The sequence below is a fragment of the Drosophila elegans genome, unplaced genomic scaffold (genome assembly GCF_018152505.1).
Source record: "Drosophila elegans isolate 14027-0461.03 unplaced genomic scaffold, ASM1815250v1 contig_149, whole genome shotgun sequence".
Taxonomy (NCBI): Eukaryota; Metazoa; Arthropoda; class Insecta; order Diptera; family Drosophilidae; genus Drosophila; species Drosophila elegans.
In genome coordinates this window covers 12,108,370-12,127,040 of record NW_024545513.1, presented here as the reverse complement: position 1 = coordinate 12,127,040, position 18,671 = coordinate 12,108,370, and the positions used below count along the sequence as shown (strand labels likewise).

Genomic DNA, 18,671 nt, shown 5'->3' with positions numbered 1-18,671 from the left:
AATCGTTTCTGTTTTTTGGAAATGCAATAGCGGCTCTATGCAATTGTTTACACTATGTTTGAAGAAACGCGTGTTAAAGATCTTAAACTGTCGCAGTCTTTGTTTTGGCTATTTTATTTGTTTTAATTTTTTGCAGTTATTTTCGTAACTATTTTGCGTGTGTTTGTGAGTTTGTAGCCGGTAAAGGAAATAAATTTTCACTTTTATTTTTTGGCTGAGAGTCAGGGGAAAAGCGGGAAAAGCGGCAGAGGCAACAGTAAACAGTAAACAAACAGGCAAACAAACAACAGTGAAACTTGCAAGGCACTAGGAGAGGAATGAGCGAGAGATTTTCCGATTTTCAGTGCAGTTGCACACACTGAGAAAATGGTCGGGTGCCGAGCGGCATTCGGGCCATGGCTTTTCCGCTCGGCTTTTTCCGCTTTTCCGCTAAGGATAAGTTGCTCGGCTGCTCGCCAGATTCTGTCATAACGGCTTCGGCACTCGTGGCGTTCGTTTCGCTTTTCCAGCAAGAATTAGCAGAGGCAAGCTTCCAATTAATTTCAACCCGCTTTCGAAAACGTTTTTCAAGTTCAACCACCCACATTTTTTTGTTGCTGTGCTTTTAACGCGAGTTTTGGAACAGAAAAAAAAACACAGAGAAAAACAAAATAAAACAAATATTAAACACCAAAAAAAAACACTTGAAAAATCTAACACAAATCCAACAAATATTTGAATCCAGACCGAAATTCACACAAAAACAAAAAAAATAATAACCAGCAATAGCAACAGCAAAACCGGCGGGTAAGTGTTAATTGGTTAACAAACAAACTTTCAACGGGTTAAATACGATTTTGGCGATAAAAACCCTTCATTTATGTGTGTGTTTTTTGCCCGCCTTTTTGTATTTATTCATTATTCGGCCCGATTGTTTGCTTTAGTCTTGGCCAAACGGTTTCATTACGAAATCATAAGGCCAAATAAAATACTTGTGGATAATTATCAGCTAGCTGTGGGAGTTTCCATAATTTATTTATTTATCAGCAATATTGCAATCATCTCGCGTTCGAAATCTACATACTACTCGAGGTAATTTATTCATATATTCAGGAATAATTTGTTCTACTCTTAATCGAACGAGAGTGGGAGAGCTCAAAAATAATTTGGCATGTCATAGGGAATTAAGTGTCTTCATTTATTTGATTGTTTAGACAGTTAATAAGATAATTATTTGTATTTCATTTAAAAAACAAATTGATTGCAAAAGCTTTCATTGGCCAACTTTATTCATTTCCAAAATAAAAATGAACTGTAGATTTTATAATTATTGTTATAATTCAACAGCAACGGTATTTGTTGACAAGTTACATCTTCATTAATCTAGTAATTTCATTTGAAAGTTCAAAGTTGAAAGTCCCTTTTTTCATTTGATTAAAACTATGTCAAATTTTAGTCTGCCCAGAGAGAGGAAACACAAATAAACGAGAACTAGATGCAATTCAACTTTGTTGCGTTTAATTGATAAATGTTATGAAGGAATGGCAACTTTTGTCAATTTTAACAAACAAAATAAACACAATCATGTCTTTGAAGTCTGTTTTATTGATAACATTTTAATTTTTGATTTTCCGCAACTATATTTAAACTTGTTGCGCAGCCTGCAAATCAGTTGCGCAAATGGAAAACATGCACTCGCATCTGCCATAATTTCGGATAAATATTTATGAACCCAAGCCGGAGCAGATCCCACACTTGATTCTGACATATCTATATCAAATCGCTTGCGGTCCAAATATTTACACATTTCATATTTGGGTTTAACTTCTCTATTGTATGATAAACAAGCTGTCGGCCACTCCATTTTCCCCCGAAAAAAATTTGGGGATGCATTCTGCATCTTATGTGCGAACGAAGCAAGGAAACGACATTTTGTATTTATATTTCAAGAGTGTGCACTGTCATATAGCACTGCCATACAAATATATACTATATACTCGTATATGAGAGGACGATGTGGGAGCTCGTTAGCATTGTCCAAAGTGCCGCGTGAAGTGTTTTTGTGTGCCGTGGCAAAGACTTTAAATGTCCCTGACTCTCTTCCTAATGAACTGCAAAATTGAGTGGATAGAAGGGAGGGGGTGGGGGGTAAAGGGGGGAATGGGGATTCCCCGTTGGACACCTGTCCACCTCATTATCGGAACCAGAATCCTGCGGCCAACTTAAACGTTGTCGTAATCAAATTGTGCCACTTGCAAAACTGCAATCCCATCTCAACCGCACCTGTCCACTTCAATGTTTCGTTTGCACTTTGAAAAACGCAACGACTGGAACCAAAAGTTGCCAAAAATGTTTGGTCCATTAGGCTCAAGTTTGCGAGGACATCAACTATTTTAAACTTATAAGCCTCAAGAAAAGTTAGTTGGGAACCTTTTGCGCTTGGCCAAGTTTTATCGCTAAAAAAACTTTTTGTTAACTTTTGATTTTAATTATTCTGTAATACTTTAAATTTTATCCCATTGGTTGCAGGACATTTTAAATGCGTATCTTATACTAAAACAAAAACAAAATATTTGAATTACTTTAGATTACTTTTCTGGGGATAATGTTTATGCAAAGTTGACTTTAATTTGTAATTGATAACTTTTAAATAAATTTGATTCTTCTGATTTGAATAAAAATTTATTTTCTATAAGTTATTTACAAAACATATTAAATTATTTGTTATTTCTACAAGAAGTTAAAATTAAATTAATTTTCATTTGAATAAAATAAAAATACTTAACTAAGCTTTATAAAAACGCACACCAAAATCAAACTCATTAAATATTCCCATATTTTAATTTCTACAAAAAGAATCAGAGAAATCAAGCACAATTACAAGTGAAATGGAAACGTGTATTGTTCCCGGGGATTTTCGCAGTGCAACTACATGGCGGAAAACCTTTTCCTTCGCTCGTCAAGTGTTTCGCCCATTTTCCTCGCCTTTCGCATAACAAAAGTTCCCTCGCTCGAATTGTGTCAAATGTTTTTCTTGCGAGGGGGACGAGTGCGGAGTGTGTCGCGGCACAAATAAAATGTTTGTGTGCGGATGCAGAGGCGAATTTGGGATTGGATTTGGATTTGAATTTTAGTTCGGGGCTCGGATGCGCCCGGTGGCGTATGCGTAATGTGCAAATAGTGCCAGCGCGCCGTGAATTTGTTTATCAGCGGCGAGTTTGCTAGCAAGTGTTTAAACAAAAGAGCGAAGCATAAACAAACTGTGTATATTTCGGAGAGCAGGTTTCCAACCACAACAAACGGGGCACAGTGAAGCCCCGCCGGGTGGACAGTGGCCCAGAAAATACCAGAATTGAAACCATGTTAAGGACCCTCCATCTAATTATAAGTCCTTGTCGTTTCGTCTGAGCCATAAGCCACTTATACAGCCGTGTTCAAATATTAGTAGAAGAACGTCAAAAATGAGTGAAAAGCCAATCTTTTTGGTATTTTTATTATGCAGTTTGTTTAGAATATCATTAATATTGTCAGTTTGAGAATATTTAGTTTTAACAACTTTTTTATGTCTTCATGCAGATCACATTAAAATAAACAATTTAAAATCGCTAAAAGAGAATTGTATATCGTTAAGTTAAATGTAATTTTTTGTTGATTTATATAAAGTTATTCATTTTGTTTGTAAATTAAAATTTAATTTGTAGTTCCTCATAAAATTCTTAAATATAGAAAAGAATCGGGAACTTTTAAAAAACACATTTTAGTCCCTTTAAATAAACCAACAACTATTATTTTGCGCACAGCTGTTGATACTTACACCCAAACAAACATAAGAATTATTTCAGCCATGTAAATCATTTCCTTACACAAATTGAGCTCTACTATACAATGTACCTATGACTTTATTCATTTTTTCAAGTAAAAGTTGTTTAGTTTGCATTTATTTTGTTGATGGAAATACAAAAATTCCCTAGTGTCATATATCGTTGGGCTTGAGTTTTCATTGGAATAGTATTTATTAAACCAAGACTTTTGTAAAAGGAGTGTGGAGCTGAAAGACTTCAAACGGAAAATTCGCAGGGCTTGAAATCGATTTTCGAGGATGTGGAATGTTTTAAATAAATGCGAAATGCATGGAGCATTTTTGTAAAATCATTGCAATATTAAAGTGGGTATTCGGATCTATTATTACTTGTATGCTGTGTGGTAAATGTCAAACATTTAGTGCCGGGTCATAATTGTCCCGAGTGCTCAGATTTCAATTGTTACACAAGGCAAGTGAATCCGTTTCCAGCGCAACTAATTAATCACTCTTGGTTCCCCATTTGGCTCAGCTGAGCTTTTGTGATGTTTTGGATTTTATTGGGGCGGTGGGCGGGTGGAATGGATGAACAAAAGGGGGCGTGGCAGGGGAGCAAAAAACTCTACAATTTATTAGCACAAAATGTGATTGGAATGTAACCCTGGGTAGCAGACGCAAAATCAATTATTATCTACCCTTTATTTGAAAACACAAAATGGCTATAAATAAAAGTGAACATTTATTTATTTGGTTTTTTACTAATGTAACGTTTGTGCATGAATCGTTTTGATATACACTCTCTGACCTACAATTAAAAATCGAATTACCAATTGTTTAACACTTTGCAAATCGGAAGTTAGCTTCAGGCGCTTTAATACCTCTTAAAAATCGATTGTAAATAATGTTTCTTTATTAATAATAATTTGTTGAATAAATAATAATGACGGTCGGGATTTGCTTTTAGAAATGATTTGTACTCACTTTAACTTCTTAAAATATTTACCAATTCTAAGACACTCTCTTGAAAAAATATAATTTAATACTTTTTAAAGTATATTTAATTATATTTATTTCAGTGGTCGCTAGCTACTTTTTTAAATTTAACCTAATTTAGTTCTTTTAACTCGCTTGAAGGTAGTCCAGTCAAATATACCAGTGTTCATCATAAGTCCATGAAATTGGTGCTTTGGCCGTTGATCCCTTCAAAAAGAAAACTGTTGGCCTTTTTTTTTGTTATTGCGTGCATTTAACGCCGAACTTGATATATATGAAAAACAATACATTGGCATGAGCGAAGGAAAATCGCATAAAAACAACCGGCGTGAGAATGATGGCAAAACAAAAGGGATGTTGTTGAAACAATAAATCAATTATATAGTTTGTTTTTGGCATTTTTTATGAACAACTTGCGGAGTACGTGAAAGCAGAACCCGTCCCTTGCAAAGTTTATTTTTAATCAAACGATAGGGAAGGGGCACCCATTGATTGACGTCAGTTGGTAAACGATTTAAATGTTTGACGACCATGCAGTCTTATAATCGGAAATCGGCATGAAAAACACCATCAAAAATGTACCAAAAATACTGTCGTGCCGGATGCTTTTCCAGCGGAAGCCGGCAGCCATCAAATATTAACTAGAAACCTTATGTCTTAACTGGGGAATTGTGCTGCGATGGACTATCGCAAATAAATAATATAAAGTGACTTAATCGCCTTGCCAAAAATGAAACTTCAAGTATAGGTGTTCGGGATCTCAATGAGGAAAACAATATTGTTGCTAACTCAAGTGGAACTAAATCCAAATGATATGTTTTCTCTTGCGAATGCTGTAAAAGTTCCAAGAAAATCAAACAAAGATATCTTTTTGTTTACTCGCAATTTATTTATGCTGCAGACACACTAAATCAATATTATGAAGATATACAATAGAAATAAACTTACATAATGAAACTTTTGAGAAGTTGTTTATTTTTCCGAGTTATTAAACGAAAAAAACCAAGTCTTAATCTGAAATATGGGTTGAAACCATGCATATAAGTCAATTTTTGTTATAAATACAAATACAGAAATATTCCAAAATTTATTTATAAAAAAGCCTTCAAATTTGATTTTTGTTTGACCGTCAATTTAGTATACAATAGTAAACAATAATTTAGAAAACTTTGCCTTGTTCTTGTTATTTTAAATATATTTCTAGCTTACGGTTTTTATTTTTGCTTAACATTTAAAGCATGACATTAAACTTAAAAGCTTACTTTGTTTACTTACGAGACTATTTTTGTTCAAGGCACTTTTCCATAGGTTTGTTTATACGGAAACCTCCAAAAATGATTCATGTTTGACCGTCGATTATATGCAGGAAAATAAAAATCTAAATTCTTTTTATTGTGGGCAACAGGATTTCTGGGCTAATCTGCCACTAAAAGCTCTTGATGGAATTATGTCCGCTTTGCTCGCAGGATTAAAGTCCATCAAAATATGCGCGATCGCATAATGAAAAATGCGACTTCGTTCTGCCGAAATTCCGAAATCCTTCTAATGCGAGTTGTAAGAGTTAACAGTAACTGTCAATGGGCTGTAATCCATACACACTCGCATAAAAAGGATGCCGACATGTGTGTGTGTGTGTGTGGGTGTGTGTTTGCCGGGCTCTCAGGATGTGCTTTAGTTGTCATTGTTGTGCCAGAATTCTCAGCTAAATCGGCTTAGTGGGAGCACACACGGCCCACACACACACCAACATAACACATCAACACACTGAAGATGCCATTGGGCTAAAGTGGGCGTGGCAATGGAGCGTCGCCTCTTAAATTTATTTGCGCATTTGAGCGCATTTAAAACGGAATTCAACGCCCTGGGCAATTTTGTGTGTGTGTGTGTGTGTGTGAGATCCTTGCACCTACGACAAGTCTACGTGACTTTCATAATCCTTGCACTTGCAACGCACTGAAAAAAACCGGGCTTCACCGCTACTTGCAAAGCCAAAACAAAACAAGTTGCAACTAAAGACACGTTAAAAATTCTGATTTTTATTACCAAAAGTCGGAAATTTTTAAACAAAGGTCATCTCTTTAAATTGGCCATAAAATTGCAATTCAATTCAATCACATTTGAAACAAACACATTTTAAATCTGCTTGGCTTGTAATTATGGATCGATTTTCTAAAAATTTTAATATAACTTTTCTAACATTTTTGTAATGCTATAAAGCCGCCAATTAGCAAACTGCTTTTGCGAAAATTGAACTATAGCCACCCAATTTAGGTAAACTGCCAGAGCAAAATTAATTATACAAATTTTGTTCTCATCTATCACTTTCTATTTTTGATTGTAGCCACAACTCTTGTGGTTAATTAAAGCATATTCAAATACCCATAAACCGCAACTGCCTTTCATTTGACATATCAATTTCACTTAGTGACGATTCGGGAAAATATACATATTCGGTCTAATCAAAGGACATCAATTAAGTACTGTTTAATTCCTGGTTTTTCGAACAGTGCATGTCAAACAGTAATAGCGTCTGTCGCTTTGTGCGCTTTTTTATACTTTTTTTTCAACGATTTTGTTATTGATTTTTTCCCACGTACACCCACATGACATGTAACACATTATTATGCCATACATTTATTTTTGAGTTTTTTTTTTTTTTGTTTGGCCAAAGAACTGCATTTGCCGTAGGCTAACAATGAGTGGGAAGAAGCAGAGCAAGATTCAATGAAAGCAGAAGAAGAAGAAGAAGAAGAAGAGGAAGAAGCCAAGGGGCTGCTTCTTCTTCGCATCCTTATGTGACATTACATTGCTTGGCTTTGTGTACGCCTGTGGGCATAAAATTGCAGGCAAACACACACCAACACTGAATTGGTGTGGCTGCACTGCGAAAAATGAAGGAGGAAAAAGGCGCAGTGTTACCCTGCTCAAGTCCTACTACCTAAAATTAGGACTTTTTTATCATCTCTTTCGAGGGTACCACACAAATATAATAAAGGAACTTACATAACTAACATGTAACTTTTAACTAACAGCCATTTATTTTGCATAGAATTATTCTATTTAATTATATTTGTGTAAAATGCTCCATCTAAAAATTTAAAATTTTCAAAGGCAAAAAATTGCTTAAAAAATTTTAAATATTGCATTTTTGACAGTGCACTTTAATTTGGCTAAGACCAAGCTTAGGCGGACAGATTTTAAACAGGTCTGAAAAACCGATCGAAAAGAAAATTTAATCAACCAACTAACCAGTGGCCCCACTTCCCCTATTTGTGTCTGAGTTTCCCAACGCTGACTTGTTGTCAATTTCATTTCATTTGGCTGCCATGGCAATTATACCCAGAGACATTCTAATTGAATCGACGCCATTAGAGCAGCTAGAGTCCCCCACTTTCGCCCCACCCCAGCAACCCCATTTGTGATCCTTAATTTATGCACATCTTGGTTGTCCTTGCACATGCCATGCAGAACATAATTGGCAAATTGCTATTGCCAGGACCACAAAGACGGCGTCTGTCCAATGGCAAATGAAAGTTGCTGTCACGAGCAATAGTCATCCTTGCACTCCAGCTCCCAAACGCCTTCTTCACTTATTTTTACCCCATTTTCATCGACATTTTCTCTGATGATATTTTCTTTGCGTAGAATCAGCTAAGAAGGCAATTAGTAACTCATTGCATTCAATGTAACGTTTAAAGAGTTGCTGATTCTTGAAATCAACAATTTGCGAACCCTCAGCATAAGACTCACAGCACTGGCTACACAGAGAAAAATGTTGTAGAAGGAAAAGAAGACACATATCTAAAATTAAATAAATCTTTAAGAAATCTGGGCATCACTGAGAATTAAAGAGTACCATATGCATTCAAGATGTATAACTATTATGGCAATATCAGAAACTCTTGTGCTAAAATTCAAACTTTATGAAACTTAAATATATATTTTTTCTGAGCATATGAACATAAAACTAAGCTCACATAAGTTATTAAGAACACTTTTATTTTTGTGTACGGATGAGGTAACATTGTGAGATGCATGTTTTTGGGGTTGACTTTGGGATATTTTTTGGAAGGAAAATACGAGCTTATGGGCACTCCGAACGGAAGACGAAGGGAGCACTTGTCTCCTGGGCGGCACAAGCCGCTAATTTCACTTAACTTGCTACAAATTTGCATAAGACAGGTGGCACATAAAACACTCACACAACTGTGAGGCACTTTGGCCCACTCATAACCAATTCCCTTTGGGCCTAAACTATAAGCTGACTTTTCAACTTAATTTGGCAACATATTTAAGGGCCAGCGCCAGCAGAGCTGGGGGCAACGGAAAAATTCCAAAAATTTGCCAAATGTTAGGTTTTTCATTCACGTGTGCTTAGTGTCCAATTTTGTAGTCAAGACTCTTGTGAGCCTCTTGACTCTACATCATAACTACATGCCCCACAGCAAAACAAGAATTGCAACAATTGGCCAACAAAAAGAGCCCTCAAATCGTTTTAATTTTTAACAACTTGTATACATTTTATATAAAACGAAAACGTTTTCCTTTGGTGGTGACAAAAAGGGTTCAACGAACCGAAGAATGACTAATGTGGAATAAAGAAAGTATAAAAGCTGTTTTGGAGCTTACATTTTCAATGCCTAAAGTTTTATTGCTGAAACATATTAAATATTATAATAGTCAATATGGAAATAATACAAATAAATTATTAAATCAAATTAAATGCGATATCAGGTTTTATTTATAGATTTATTATAATATATTGTATATTTATTACAAAATATATATACACACAAATTGGAATGCAAGAAGAGCAAATTTAAGGAAATTAAAATAATAATAGTGGATCATTAATTTTCACAATATCATTTATCCATACAAAATGCTAGAAAAGTCAAAGAGCTTGCGAAGAATTATACTTACATTAAAAAGGATGTACTTTTCAAATATTTATAAGCTGGAATAAAAGGAATGGAGGAAAAAAACGAAGGGGAGAATTCCGCGAAAAAGGAGAAAGTTAATTAAATGCCAACAGGCGAATGGCTTTAAGGGCATCACACAGACACAAACCCACGCACACACACATTGGCACCATTGCATGGTGCGGTCAGCTGTCTGTGTGTGTGTGCGTGTGTCCATATCTGTGTGTGCAGAATTCATAGTTTTTTTTTTTGTTTCCACAAAGCAAGGGGCAAGGTCATCCGTGAATTTTGTTGGCAGGCCTAGTTGTCGTCGTCTGTTGCAAAATGAGAGGAAGAAGCCTCAAAAAGGGTGAACTAGAAAAATGGGAGAGCCACAGAAATGGGAAAAATCATGGCAAGGACAAAAGGAAAACTCGACCAACGCCATTGGTCATTTTGGCGGCCATTTGCCGGCACATGAAAAAATACAAACAATAATTAAAAACTTTAGCAGAGGAAAATAGAGGAGAAAAATCTCAAAAATAGCTGCCAAGAGAATGCCTCTTTTCAAGTTCAGTTTGCAAAACTTTCGCCACTTCTGGCCAACTTCTGAATGGGCGATCTCGGCCAGCTGAATTCCCATCGATGGCCAAGTGGTCTTGAAAACGAGGTATATTTGAAAATAAATGGCAAAGTAATAGGATCCAATAAAGGCGATTCAATTTATAGCCAAGCCTTGCGGACAAACCGCGAAAGGGGGAAAAAATGGCAACGGGGAAAAAAGAATGCAAATAACGAAGAGTCTGTGGAATGCAATTATTAGGCAACTCAACTTTGCTTTCGAGCCATTTTTTCGCTTTCATTTATTAAGTTTCTTATTCCTATTTACTTGTGAATGCTAAAAAATGTGAAGCATCATAGCAAATACATAAATCTAATTTAAAACAGAAATTCTTTTCTCATTATCAATAGCATTTTGGCTTTTAAAGCAGAAATTGATTCATTCATTTCATAATTGCATTTCATCTCGTTCCCTTTCCCTTGCTCGCCAGTGAAAAGATACCACATCAAGATCAAGGTCACACTGCTTTCTCCCACACTCAAGCACACACATGGCCACACTCAGACACACATGCAACGTTTTTTTTCCAACAACTCATTTATAAGTAGAACAAGTGATGCATGGCAGTCTCCGCAGCTTTATATGCAAATCTTTGCCTGACCCACTATCCCTTTCTCTTTCTACCCGCCCCCGGCCCACTATCTGTCTCTTTCGTCCCGCAAGTGGAACATTTTAAGCATGTGCAAGCACACACAAACACGTCGTATCATGTTTGAGCCCGTCTTCTCTCCTGCTCCCTTCGCTTTCTGTCCTGCTCTGCTGATTAAATGGCAGGCCAAGCTGCGGGGACAAAGCACAAAAGTAGGGGCAAAAATTTTGACAGTGAATCGAAGTGGATTCGCTTAATCCTCTTAGACAAAAAAAAATACGTTTAATTTAATAATTAAATTTTTACAATTATATAACAACTCCATCTTAACCTTTTTAAAATATTTTCTTTTCCTTTTTTGTTAATTAAACTTTTGGTTAGAAATAAAAGGAAAGGGAATTTTAAAATTGATTGGGTGCATTCTTTAAACATGTTTTATTATCGTCTTATATTTTTTTTCGACCTATATGATTTTACTCAATTACTTTCTTATATGTACATCTAAAACGGCTTCAAAATTGTTCTTTTTTTCTTTCTACGTTAAATTTTTTTATTCTGACAATTTTAACACTGAATAATAATTTAATAATAATTAATATTATTAAAGGGTTTCCATTTAAATTCTATCCACAAATATGAGCCATATGAACTACTGTGTCGCAGCGAGACTTGAGATATTGCGATTACAGTGGACTCTGGGTATAACATTTCCTTACAGCATTGTCTTGCCCAGTCTCCAGTCTCCTGCCCCCTGCCACGCCCACCCGCCCACGCGAACAGTGGGCAGTAAAAAAACGTGGCATGTGCCCCAGCTTTTGTTTTGTATTTAGTGTATGTGTGTTTTTTTCATTTTTTTTTCATTGTGTTTTTCGTGCGGATTGCGTAGCCGGAACAATGCAACAGTTTTTGGCCTGGCCAACCAAGTCTGGCAAACAAAGCCAGCCATAATAATAATAACAACAATAATACACATAATACATAATAAGAAGAAAGCCTCCGTTTCTCCCACCACCCACATAGAACAACCTCTTAGCGTTGTCTGATATTTAGGAATCTTTTGTCTTGTGCGAATAGTAGAATGTGGAAAGTGCAGAGCGCAGCAGAAAAGCGGAAAATTAAAGCATCTCCCCTCGGGGGGCGGAGCCACGCCCACCGGGAACAGAGAAGGTCGTCGATTTCAGTGATTAGCGAGGGGAAAGTTAACTGACAGCTTAATTGGACGGCCACAAAATAAAAGTTTTGGTTTTTTTTTTACAATAATTTTATTCTATTTAACAAACATATTTATATACTTAATTTAACTAACCAATTTAACTAATTTAATTAAAATAAATTTAATTAATAATAATCGTTGCCAATTGAAATCATTCAACCGAAAAAATATGGCGAAAGGGTAGTCAAGGGTTAAACAGATGTAGCTGGAAATTCATTCGTAATTGATAACTTGATTGCGGACATCGATATGGCAATACAATTGGGAACTGTTTTCTGACGAACCAAACAATTAAGCGATAGAATTGGTTGGATTAACTGTTATTTTATTCTACATTATTTAATTTTTATTTCGTTGATTTCATGTATTTCTGTGTGGGCAATCGATTGGTTGCGACGCCCGCATTGTTTTGCGGTCGCCGTTGCGTATGCGTAATGAATTTTACGACCCATATTAATCATACGCCATGTGTGCGGGCGTTTTGCTGTTGTCGTGCACTAACTGCAGTCGATTCAATTAGTATGCGGAATTAATCGAGGCGCGAATTACTGGACTCCAGCCAAGTCCAATTAGCCGACTATTCCCCACAAGACGTCCTCCCAATCGGAAGCCCGATCCCTTTGACATTGTCGCCAGCGCATGCTTATTATCTAATCAGACAGCGAGTCCTATCCTCCCACTTTCCATGGACATCCTTGCCAGCATTTATCTCCCTGGTTACCGCAGCGTCCAAGGTCATCTGGTAATGTCAGGTTGCGATTCTACTTAAATCTCTAGCTGCGTATAGAGCATTAACCCTTAATATGCAAATGAAATCATATCGAGCATGATACCACAGAAATATTAACATTAAGGAATTTTGATTTTTAATTCAATCCCAAAATAAAAAATATATTTGTTCATTATCTAACCAGCCAGCATAAATCTTTAGCTGCAGATAGAGCAATAACTCTTTTCAAGAACATTCGGAATATGCAAATGCAATCATGATTTCACAGATATTTTTAAAAGTTAATAAGTCTTTGACTTTGTTCTACAACTGGTTTTATGGGAATTTTGTTATATTAATTTGTCTTCAATACAAAAAGAAAACATAATTGTAAAGTCAATAATTTCTAATTAACTTGCTTTGATTAAACCAGCTATAAAATATTTTATTAAACAAAAATTAACTTACACCTTCAGTGCTTATTATTTCAGCCGCCTTTGTAAACTACAAATGTGGTTATTCTGTGAAATTTATAGAGGCGTTTTACCATGAACAGTTTGGTTTCAATCAGTGTCAATTACAAATTGTTAAATTGATTTAATTACACACAGTTTGATTTGGCAATATTGCTTTGATATTTCACAACACTAGCTTTAAATTTGTTGCAAGTCCCAAACGATTATCAGCCCTGGTAATACGATAAGCCAAGCAACCAGGACCTTTGCAGTTTAATCCAGAGATATTTTTCTTGCACTGCTGTGCCATATTTTTGTTTAGTGGGCAAAAAAGAGTTTCCATCTTGTCTGTGGCTTGGCAAGAGAAAGCCAGCTTCAAAGTTACGCTAGTCCAAGCTACACTCAGCCAAAACAAGGCAGCCCACAATTGAAATATATTTATTTCTGGCAGAAAATCGCATATGAATAAATTAAAATAAATCAATTCCTCTAATGGTACATTAAGTAAAATTAAAATATTTGAAGACTTTATTTCAGTGCCCTTAAATTCACATAAATCATACATATCATGGACTTGGGTAAGACGAAATTTTCTCTAAGTGTAAAGAACACAAAAAACAAGTGGCGAAAAAGGCAAGCGGCCAAACGGAAACCCAAAAACCCGAAAAACAGAACGCAGAACGCAGAAAACACAACTGCAAAGCGCAGCAAAGTATGCTACATAATTTTTTGCAGCAGGATATGCTGTGCAAGATAAATGTGGCGTAAATGGTGAGTGCGGGGGGCATATAGTGGATACAGTGAGGCAGTAAGCGGCTTGGCCGACTCACAGCTAAAAAGCTTACAGCTCACAAAGGGAATATTCAAGAAGGCGGCGGTTTAAACGGGGGCGTGGCCACTTATATGTGAAAATGCAAAAATGCGAAAATGCAAAATGCGAAATGTGGGCGCGCGGTTTGTTGCAAGGATGTGGAAAGATGCCGGCAAGAAGCATTGGGCAATTAGTTAACCACAGTCAGCTGTTAGCGGATGACCCTTGACCTTGCAGTCTCATCAGCAACCCTCAATTAAGGCCCACCATTTTGGACACTGTACACACTCCACACTCCACTCAATTGGCTTAATCCCCCACCTGACAGCAAAGTCGAGTCTTTGTTGATACGTAATCCGGATTCCATTACAATTTTACATGGCAATCCGGAGCGCTAAAGGGTTAACCTCGCTGTGCACTTTGACAGCGTCTGTCAGTGGGTTAAGTCCACCAAAAAAAAAAAGAAAAAAAAAAGGTTAAACAATATGCAGCTGTCAGCTTTGACTTTCGGCTTTCGGCCTTCTCCCGCTACCTGGCTTTCACTTCTTGCCTTCACCCCATTCCTCCCATTTCCGTTTATCGACGGCAGCTCAGCTCCGACTTGGCCATTAACATTCACTTGCAGCTGCAGTTGCAGTTGCAGCCATAGTTATGTTGTACGCCATCTGCACTGATTGAATTCAAGTCCTTGAACATCACTGCAGAAAAAATGGAGGATATTGCGAAGGATCAGGATTCAGTATTCAGTTTTTTCCTGCCATATGCATTTCTTACAAACAGAAACCTTTGTATTTTTAAATAACAAAGGGAAATCCACCTTTTATCATCAGTATATAATTAAAACTAAACCTTTCCATCATTTTCTTAATGAATATTTAATATCGTGCATAGTGAGATCAAGTCGTTCACCATTTTCATCATCATCATCTTCATATATATTTTTTAAAATAAAAACGTTGTACATTTTATACATATTTTTTTTTTTCAAATTTCTAACTTTTGAGGTTTTTATGTCTTGATTTGATTGATTTGTAATGCTCGCAGTGTTCACACACAAGAACATACCAGTCGTTTCCTATACATCCTGCTGCCCTGACAGCCTGTTTATTAATGGCATTTTGAAGCTGATTGAAATTAAAATGGCGCATTGTTCAAAGTGTATTTCCCTCCAACAAAAATAAAAGATGAGCAAAAAGTATAGAAACCATAAGGTTACAAATTAATTCTAGATATATGTTGTTTATTGTTTTTTTTTCCCCAAAAACACGTCTGGAAATCACTTCACTCACATAAAACCATTACCGCAAAAAGGTTCCGTCTGCCACAATTTGATGAATATTTCCGTTTACCTTTTGTTGCACAAAAAAAAGAAAAAAACAAAATGTGGAAAATACGAATCCAAAGAAAAGTAAATCGAATGTGTGATGATGTAAAGAAAAGAGGGAGCATTTCTTCACATCTGTAAGCATCAGTTGTATGCCAAACCGAACCCTTAAAGTCCCCTTCATTTCTCATATTTGTACAGCAGATGAAAGGGCCGAGAGACTACCAAAACATTAATTTGTGACAGCAATAGAGGGGAGCTTAATACTAACATAATTATGCACAATTGTATTGCGAACAATTAGGAGCGTATCATTATTTTTATGTCATTCGAAACGCAACTCAAAACCGCTGGGGCAGATAAACGAGCCAAGCGAACGGTGAAGATACATCTGCGGACACAGAGCACAGAGCTGCAGATACATTTACTCAGGTTCACGGATAGTCGGCGGTGCAGGAAAACTGAAAAGCGGAGGAGCAGGAAAGCAAGGAATCAGGCGACCACAACAATCAGCCAACGAACCAAAACGAGAGTTACGAGAATTAGTCTGGCAGTCTGCCAAAATTTATAAAAATACAACAAAAAACCGGGGCACTGGGAAAAAAAATATATATATTTGTCTGAATCACATAATGGCATGCGGTCACCCACAGAAATATTTTCCATTCGTAAGGTCACACTGCGCACAACAAAATTAGGTCTTATTAAAACATATTTTTAAAGGTTAGATAACCGTAAAAAATGTAAATTAATGAGACACAGATTTTCAAACATTTCAAATTTTCTTTCTTCCCAAATCGTTCTTCAATATCTAGTCAATAGTGTTACCATGTACATTTATGATTCATTTGAGTCTCTTAGTGTGACCTTGCTATATGCAAGAAACTATCATCTTTTGCAGAAAGGCAAGAAAAAACTGCAGTTTACTGTTTTAAATGAATTGTATTAACCTAAAGTAATAGAAATTTAATGTTTAATTTTTCCGTGAGTGTGCATGCCTATGTTTATATAGGGCTTGGGTCACAAAAAAGCGCCAGAACAGCGCAGATCTTGTTGCCTCGTTGTCAAGGTCTGGCTGCGACTTGTGCCGGGCTAACGAGTAAAGAATTTCCTTCGTGGCCAGTGCTTAGTGGGTTGGGTGGCCTGAAGGCGAGTGGGTGGGCTTGGGCTGTGGGTTGTGGGAGGCCAGGCGACCAGGCGGCCAATTTGGGACCACTGCCGTTCGCCAATCTGCCACCACCCTGGGCCACAAAACATCGAGGTGAACGAGAGCAAACAACCAACGAACCTTGGATGCCGCGGCACTAATAAAAACATTTTTCTCAATTTGAGTACAATTGTTTTACTTCAGGAACTTGCAATGCAATATAGAAATCCCTTTTTTATGAAATATATGAATATACAAATCTAGGAATTTTTAAGAATATTCATTGAAAATCACAATAAAATTTTAAAATGTAGAGTTAGTTTGACGATTTTTTTTTGAGTGTACATTGCGTTCTACAACCGTGCCAATGATTGGATGAATGGTTTCTTAGGGGTAGGGATTCTGGGGCTTGTAGGGCTCACAAGTTCAGGGGTTGCGCAATCAACAGGTGTTCGTTAAAGCTCGCAAATTTGAATAATCATTATGTAACTAGCTTATTATTGCACAACATTGTAACGAATATTTTGAGCTGGTGTTTTATGTAAGCTGTTTGCGTAATTCTTCTCCTGATTGAGATTGGTCAGTGAACTCCCGGCGCCGAACCAATTGTATAACTCGTGTGAGCCATCAAACAAATAAATACTAAGTACATGTTGCGTATTTGCAGTTAAAAAGGAAACGTAAGCTTATCTGTTTATAAGGAAAGCTTGATTGACAATTGGATATTAAAACCTTTGCATAACTAGTTTCCAATATCATTTAAAAGAAATCCCGATATCATAGACCGATTTCGAAATTAATTAAGGGAATGCCCCCATAAAATTTCATGTAAAACCATTTAGAGCAAATAAAACGCCAGCTTTTCGTACCAAGGAAAATTCTTGAATTGTCAGCCACTTAAATGGCAATTGTCATTTGAATGAATTAAGAACAAACACAAATTGAAAAGTAAAATGGAGCAGCGATTAAACAAAGTGGTAAACTCTTTTGTGGCCTCGATATTCGTTACTTCCCTCATGAAAATGCCACCACAAAATTGCATCGAATGGCTGTCCATTTTGAAGACAGTAATCCATTGAGAATGTTTAATTCATGGATGGCCATTCAAGCGTCTTTTGTTGTGTTTTCCACACTCAAAAAAATGTGGACTAGCTTGGTAGTTGTTATATTAAAAGCAGACACATTCAAAGTCATTAACAAAATCTAAATAGTAGCATAAACTTAAATAATGTATAGACTTTAGAAAAAGGATAGGGAACGCAAAATTTGTAAAGAATATTGAAATGATATTATACTCAAACTGTATATGTTTGTTTATTTATGCCATTATTTTCTTTGTGTAGCATTGACTGTGACACTGAAACTGACATTCTGTTGGAGTGGCGGTACAGTGAACACACTGACACAGGTAACGGCACCATAACCAGTACTATTTGCTATTGCGACTGTAACTGGCGGTGCCAACAAATGGCAGTAAGTGCTGCTAGGCCGGCACGTTCTGTCCCAATGATATTGATTTATAGAGTGTCAATCTGGCAAATTGCACAACAGTAGCGTAATCAGTAATGCAACAGTTGCACACACTCACCCGCACTTGTCGCAATTTTCCGGGGGGAAAGAGGACGGGAAAAATCTGAGTGCGGCGGAAAACTCTGTGGCATTCAATATAGACGAGGCACACAAAACAACTTGACGAGCTGTCAAAATCTGTGCGGCCTGTCAAACGAATTTCAATATAAAATATCAACATAGGAATTGACGAGGCGAAAGCGGGATTGCCATTCATTCATTAGAATTTTGCCTCTTTAGAATTTTGCCCCTTTGGCAGTGTTTTATTCAGTTATTCAATTACAAACCCGTGACCAAGACACTTGCATCGATCCAAGATGTGAAGGAAAAACAAAACTGTGGAGAACAAAAACTGCTCCGGCAGATAATTACACTGAGATAAGTTTTTTAGAAATTTCCATATATTTACTTTTTAGTCGTGAACTGCTTAAGTCCTACTTCTCTATGTGTGCATACGTGTCTGGTATCTCTGCAAATATTATTTCATTCATTCAAATGTTTCGTATAAGCAGGGGCTATTTTGATTGCATGTGTTACCTTCATAAAGTAGTACATCCCAG

General features: G+C 36.5%; 1 protein-coding gene across 1 annotated transcript in view; it reads left to right on the top strand.

The window, feature by feature from the left end:
• Window positions 1–738: 738 nt before the first annotated feature.
• LOC108137180 (PDF receptor) overlaps window positions 739–18,671 on the top strand; it is a 30,424-nt gene continuing 12,491 nt past the window's right edge. Inside the window, exon 1 of the mRNA XM_017258761.2 lies at window positions 739–786. The gene's annotated coding sequence lies outside the window, so the exon portion shown is untranslated. The remainder of the gene's footprint in view (window positions 787–18,671) is intronic.